The sequence below is a fragment of the Adiantum capillus-veneris genome, chromosome 7, assembly GCF_014529385.1.
Source record: "Adiantum capillus-veneris isolate H3 chromosome 7, ASM1452938v2, whole genome shotgun sequence".
Classification (NCBI taxonomy): Eukaryota; Viridiplantae; Streptophyta; class Polypodiopsida; order Polypodiales; family Pteridaceae; genus Adiantum; species Adiantum capillus-veneris.
Window position 1 is genome coordinate 30,028,315 of NC_140937.1, and position 6,963 is coordinate 30,035,277.

Below are 6,963 nucleotides of genomic sequence, written 5' to 3' on the forward strand. Positions count from 1 at the left end.
GGACCACTTCACCAGTACTATGTCACTCAAAGCCCTCTAAGACCAGCCCCTACAACTGTCGTGCCAGAACCGTTGACCATAGGAGAAGGGAGGACTCATGTAGCTGATTCTTCCAGTCGACCTCATTATTTGATGCCAAGCCCCATGGGGACGTTACATTCTAGAGAATCAATGGCTACGAATTGAGGTAGTGCGGTTCCCATCTCTACACATACGGCTATAGGTCCGACTTTTGCAGCCCCCCGTCACATTTGCCTCCTAGTAGTAGATTTGGGGCGGGGGAGCCAACGAGAGCAACCTACGACCTCCCTGATGCATGAGAACGATTAAGTTGAGACATGGGAGCAATGAGATTGACCGCAGACCATAGACGGATCAGACCATCCCAAGTAGCGAAGTGCATGCCAAAGAAGTATAGCGGATCGGGGGATCCATATGCCCATGTGTCGCTCTTCAAGCAAGTCTTAAGAGAAGAACAGATCACTGATTTCCATACTCAATACGAGGGATTCGGGCTGACCTTGGAAGGGACAGCCTTAACGTGGTTTCAACCTTTAAACCCTCAAACTTGTCCGAATATTGAACATGTATTGTGCGAGTTCACAGAAGAATTCTCAGAACAGGGTATAAAGCATAATATTGTATCGCAGATATACACTTTTAAACAAAGGGAGAATGAAAAAGTGAAGGAAGCAACCTTGAGATTCAAGCAATACATTGAGAAGTGCCCGAGGAGAAAATTACCGCAGGACGAGAGATTGTCTGTGCTCTGCGTCGAAGGACTTAGGAATGAAACCTTGAAAAAGGACCTTCACTTGGAAGCTTGTGGCACGTTTCCAGAGGTTACAAGGGAAACATTATATCTTGTCGATAACTGCAAAGCATATGGGGAAAGAGGATACTGATTCAGTAACCAGTGGCTCTTCATCGATTAAAAGCGAACCCTCTACCAAGAAAGATGCCCAGGCACCCTTGATGCCGACAGCTGATCAATTGATAGAGGAGGTAACGAAGAGAATGCAGCAACATATGAGATCAAATCCGGTAATGAGACAGTCTCAGACGAGGAAGTGTGGCACATGTGGGGGGGATCATCCGACGCCATGGTGCACACAACAGCCGAAAGCACCAGTTGCGAATGGACGAGTACTGAAATGGTGCACCATAGAACAAAAATGGATGAATCATAGCACGGAAGAGTGTTTTTATAACAAAAACTATGTGAGGGAAAGACTGTATGGGCCTCCAGCAGGACCATCCCAACCACCTCCTCCAAGATATCAAGTTGGACCAAATATGAATCTGGTAGCTGGAGCAGACATACCCCAACTTGTGTTGGGTCAACAACCTCCATTACCACAGGAGAATAGAGCCATGATTAGGTATGCTCAACCTTGTGAAGCATCACCAGGAACAAATAGTACACTTCAAGTTTCTTATTATGAGGAACCGAATGAGCATTACACAACAGAACCCGAATCACAAATATACGCAGACGAAGAATATCAACCGTGGGGAAATACCGAGGGTATGGCACCACCAATGTATGTAGCACAACCTTCAAGAGATCAATATTTGGTAGACGAGAGAACGTTAATGTTCATTGCAAACCAGAATTACAAACCAAGAGGATATCCAAATAGAGCAGGACAACCTATGGGACCACCTCCTCAAAATCAAACACCAATAGGACAATGCTATAGCTGTGGAAGTATGGATCATTGGGAGCGTAACTATCCTTTCAAAGGTGAGAGTGAAAATTTTTGGGTTTTGTGACGGATGTGGTGTGAATCACATATTGCCAGATTGCCCAAAAAATCCGGACAGCAAGGGAACAGTGACTATGAATATTGTGGGAGTGATACCGAGTACAAGCAGCGGATCGGAAACCGATCCCATGATCCAAATCAATGCGATAACCAGAGCCCAAGCCAAGGACTTAAGGAAAAACAAGTCCATGGATGAAAAGGTCGAGTTGCTGATACCCACAGAAAATGAGAGCTTATCCGTGAGAACCCAACAAAAATCCTGGAAGGCAAAACGAGACAGGATGAAAACAAGAAGGTTGAACAGCCGAATTGCCATGCAAAACGAATTGCATGAAACGAAGGAGCAACTCAAACAAGAGAGAGAGAGAGAGAGAGTAAAACTGTTGAGGTGAACAACAAGCCGAGGAAAGCGTCCTCGGGAGGATCGGTCTTGGTTGACAAAGTGCTAGAGCCGTTAGATGCTCTACTACAAGCGTACGAAGCAAGGCTAAAAACAAACCAAACTTTAGAGCAAAGATGGTTAACTTATCCTCAACCAGAAGTGGAAACGAAGCGTTTGGAAATGTGTAAACACCTGATTGAGACAGCCCAAGCGTTGTTGAAACCCAAGATGGCTAGAACCCCAGAACGAGAAGTGTTGATTCACAAAGAGCGAGAAAAACTAAAAACCGATGAACCAAAACAAGTAAACGAACCCATACCTGAAACAATATTGTCACTGGATCATCGAGTGGTGCTAAACACAACAGATGACGCTAAGTCAATGACGATGATGCCAATTCCAGAAGTTGAAGAACAATGGACACAACACTTATGGGAAACCATTAGAAACAGAAAGAATGGAAGCGCGACGTTACAGTCTGCTCCAATTCCTGAGATTAACCTGGATAACGGATTTTATCCAGCCGATATACAATCGTTGTATGGGGATGCAGGAATGAAAATTTCGATGGAAAGAAAAGCCCAATTCTTGAAAACCCTGCCTTCATTTATAGGTGAACATGAGGCACAATCAGAGATAAGGTTAGTTCCATCCCAAATGAGAACTATTCCACATATGATTGACTCAAGGAGTCTTCAAGATATGTTGTCAACACCTATAACATGCACAATCACGCTGTCCAAACTCTTGAGAGTCAGACCACACTTATGGGAAGACATGGGGAACATTTGGAGCACAAGGGAGTAAAGATTCCTCTTCCAACAAACCCTATGGGGGGAAGAAAACAAACGATAAAGTCAACCCAAAGCCCAACCAGTGTCCATAAACAAGGTCGAAGATTACTGTGAAGGCGAGGAGGGGAATACAACCCTACCTGTGGAATATCAGGACATAAAAATGATAGCTATCCTAGACAGTGGAGCGGGTGTGGCAATTTCTACAAAGCAAATCTGGGAGAAGTGGGGCCATCCAGCTCTCAGGAAAACGAGAATGAAAATGCAACTCGCAGATGGGTATGTAAAGAGACCATTGGGAATCCTGGACCAAATAGTTGTAACTTCGTGTGGAATTAACTATGAGCACACCTTTGTTGTGGTGGATTTCGGAAAAACGAACAACTTCGACATTATTTTGGGACGAACTTTTATGCGTCAACTCAAAATGATACAAGATTGGGGTTACGACCAAATCTACCTAAGGCACGAAGAGCTAGTAACAAAAATCAACATGAAGGATCACAGCTATAGAGACGTGGCAAAAACACCAGTGCAAGAATTTGATTCAACCACTCTAAATGAAAAAGAAATGCCTGCATGGATGCAAACCAAAGCGCATGTCTGGATGTGTGGAGCCTCTGATTGTGGAGAGACAATCAAAGAGGAATGCATTTTGGAAAGATCCGTAGAAGACGAAGCTTATTTCCCAAAACCTTTCCTGGAACATTTATTTGAGCCATTCGGGTGGACTCAAATATTGTCAACCTTGGACATATGTGTTAACGAATCTACACCTACGAAATTTTGTGATGAAGAAGGATACGACCTAGTAACGTTGCAAATGATTAGCGTCTCCATTGAGTCAGGATCGGAGAGCTAGGAACAAGAAGAACCTCCATGAGAGACCGAGTGTAAAAGAATAATTGATGAGATATCTGTAGTGAACAATAGGAATTGAATAGAGGAGGAATTCACGGATTCACTATGCTATGACCTTCCATCACTAGACGATGAAATCCAGCTGATAGAGGCTGATGATGAAAGATCAAGTGCATCTGAGACAAATAGGAAATACAAGTTGAGACAGGACAGGTTTTACGAGTTAACCAAAAACCTAGTCGGCAAGAGCTATATAAATCCAAGAGAACTAGAAAATTAAGGGCGAATAAGCATAATCCGATGCCTCTTGTCAATGACAGAGCGGGATATCTAAATCTTGTCAAAGCTGAGGATTGTGTCAAAGAAGAGGTCACTGGCCGGTTTATCAAAACTAAATCGCGAAAAAACAACAAGAAGAACAGACACGAGAAGCAAACGACTAAGTCGCAAAAAGGGGGGAAAACAAAGTCTGGAATGACCAAAACGGAGAGGAAAACAAAGTACAATAAGCTCAAGCGAACCCTCAGAGACATATGGACGACCGACTTTGAAACGAATGAGGACACGAGTTTTGACAAGATAGATGCACCGTCCCATTATAAGAAGTATACCAGACAAGATAGGAAATCATAGTGCAACAACCTATGAGGGAATTGAAGGAACCGGGTACATCGTACGACGGTCCTGAACAAGCCAAAAAAATAGATCTAGCGGAGCCAGGAGAAGATCCAATTACCTGCATATATTGCCACGGATCTTATTGAAGAAGAGGAAAAGCTTTTGGTAGCTACTCTTAAACAGTATAGAGATGTGTTTGCATGGTCATACAAAGATCTTAAGGGGGTGGATCCTAGTATCTATCAACACACAATACCCCTTAAGAATGACGCCAAACCCAGCAGATAACGTCCCTATACTTACAATGAAACGTTTTTCAAAAAGATCAAGGAGGAGATAGATAAACTTAAGGAGGAAGAGTTTATTTATGAAATTGAGCACACTGAATGGGTTTCACCGATTGTGGTGGTCCCGACGAAAAATGAAAAGTTGAGAGTGTGTGTCAATCTCAAGAAAGTAAACACTGCTATAATTCAGGACAACTATCCCCTACCCATCACTGATCATGTAATAGAAAGGGTGGCAGGAAAAGAGACATATAGTTTCTTAGATGGCTTTTCGGGTTACAACCTACTCGCAATAAAGCCAAAGGATCAGCATAAAACGGCTTTCGCAACCGAATGGGATATTTTTGCATTCCGGGTAATGGCTTTTGGCCTCACAAATGCACCAGCCACGTTTCAAAGGTTGATGGGTCATGCTTTTAAAGAATATCTAAGACAGTTCTTAGAAATTTACATGGATGACTTGTGCGTTCAATCCCTTGTAAGACTGGAGCACATAGAGAGCTTGACCAAGGTGCTCGAAAAATGCAGGCTGTATTGGATTTGCCTGAATACGCAGAAATGTGTCTTCATGGTAAGACAGGGCAAAATATTGGGACATATAGTGTCCAGAAACGGTATTTCGACAGACATGGAGAAGATCAGCGTCATTGTTGATCTACCACGACCAGTAAAGGTGGAAGAAGTACAGGCATTTATGGGCCATTGTGGATATTATTGCAGATTTATCTACTCATATGCTATAATTGCAAAACCACTTTACGCATTGATAACTAAATTTGAGTGGACAGAGGAGTGCGAGGAAACTTTTCAAACGTTGAAGCGGAGATTAATTTCCGCTCCAATTTTGAAGGCTCCGGATTGGGAGAAGATCTTTCACATCCACGTAGATGCATCAGCGTATGCAATAGGATGCATACTTGCACAACCTTTAGAGAACAACATGGATTTTTCAATAAGTTACTCCAGTAGACAATTGAGCAATGCAGAGAAGAATTACACAACAACTGAGAGGGAGGGACTAGGTATGGTCTATGCGGTGAAAAAGTTTAGACACTACTTACTTTCCAATAAATTTTATTCTTCGTTGATCACCAAGCACTGATGTACTTAGTAAACAAACCTTGCAGTACGGGGAGAATTTTTCGATGGTTCATCATACTGCTCGAGGTTGACTTCACGGTAGTGGTCAAGAAAGGAACTACACACCAAAGAGCCGATCATTTATCTAGAATGATGCATGGAGAAAACCCTGTAGGAGTTGATGTTGATTTGCCAAATGCATATCTTTTCAACATAGAAATGGTTCCAAGATGGAGCGAGGATGTAATTCTTTGCTGACTATTGGGTCAATAAATGTGACAAGACAACCATCTACCATTGCAGCATCCAGATCATTGGTAATGTTGGCGGGCACGCTATACTAACAAGGACCGGATCAAATCCTTAGGCTTTGTGTTGAATCGAGTGAACGGGAATTATACCTAAACCTAGCTCATGTACAAACAACGGGAATTCACAACGGGCATGCACAGATGTATCAGAGATTGATGAGAATGGGTGTGTATTGGCCGAAAATGAGACATAGTTTTCATATGCATGTCAAATCTTGTGTTAAATGCACGCTTCAAAAGCCAGTAGAGCATGTGACTCTATTCAGATTATCTGTAGCGCCCAGATGGAGTAACTACATTGTTGAATACCTCACCACCAGGATACTGCCTGAAGGGATGAGTAGATCATGAATCAAAACGATCATAAAAGAGGCATAAAACTATGTACTGATTGAGGACACTCTTTACAAAAGGGGAAAAGACAATCAATTGAGAATGTGCGTGACTGAAGAGGAATACATTCCTATCTTAGAGCAAGCACACAACAGACAAGCTCGTGGACATTTCTCAGCTAACAAAACGGCCAAAGCAATTCTTATTGCAGGCATATGGTGGCCCACACTATTCATGGACGCTGAAGAGTTTTTGAAACAATGTGATGATTTCCAGAAAACAAAAATTCTGAGAGCGCGAGATGATATGCCCTTAAGGCCAATGATGGGGGCAAGAGCGTTTGCAAGATGGGGAATAGATTTTGTAGGACCGATAGCGCCTCCGGGATATAAAACGCACGCTCAATACATTATTGTGGCAACAGATTATCTAACAAAATGGATGGAAGCTAAAGCAACGGCCAAAAATGATGCAAAAACGATAGCACAGTTTTTGTATGAGAACATTTTCACCAGATATGGCTTACCA